Source organism: Cyprinodon variegatus, unplaced genomic scaffold (assembly GCF_000732505.1).
Source record: "Cyprinodon variegatus isolate N-32 unplaced genomic scaffold, C_variegatus-1.0 Scaffold465, whole genome shotgun sequence".
NCBI classification, from domain to species: Eukaryota; Metazoa; Chordata; class Actinopteri; order Cyprinodontiformes; family Cyprinodontidae; genus Cyprinodon; species Cyprinodon variegatus.
In genome coordinates this window covers 159,999-160,480 of record NW_015150918.1, presented here as the reverse complement: position 1 = coordinate 160,480, position 482 = coordinate 159,999, and the positions used below count along the sequence as shown (strand labels likewise).

At 34.9% G+C, this 482-nt stretch overlaps 1 protein-coding gene across 1 annotated transcript in view; it reads left to right on the top strand.

Moving 5' to 3' along the window:
• cfap221 (cilia and flagella associated protein 221) overlaps positions 1-482 on the top strand; it is a 40,791-nt gene that overhangs the window by 13,106 nt on the left and 27,203 nt on the right. The gene's annotated exons all lie outside the window — the stretch shown is intronic.

Here is a 482-nt window from a genome sequence, read left to right as displayed (position 1 = left end):
TCTGACCACCATCAGTAGACAATGCAGGTGAAGTGTCTTGTCGGAGTTGGGGCTTGAACCGTGAATCCTTAGATTTCAGGGCAAACTCCTACATCCAACGCCACTGTCGCCCTACTATTACAGAAGAGCCACTGAAAAAAAGAAAAATACTGATTTTAAAATTTTGTTTCAGTTTAATGATGGAAAAAAGTCAGAATTCTGAGATTAAAGTTATAATTCTAAGATTAAAGTCAGAGTTCGGAGATTAAAGTCAGAATTCTGAGATTTAAGTCAGAATCCTTAGAAAGAAGTCTGAATTTTCAGATTAGAGTCAGAATTGTGAGATTAAAGTCAGAATTCTAAGATTAAAGTCAGAGTTCGGAGATTAAAGTCAGAATTCTGAGATTAAAGTCAGAATCCTTAGAAAGAAGTCTGAATTTTCAGATTAGAGTCAGAATTGTGAGATTAAAGTCAGAATTCTAAGATTAAAGTCAGAGTTCGGA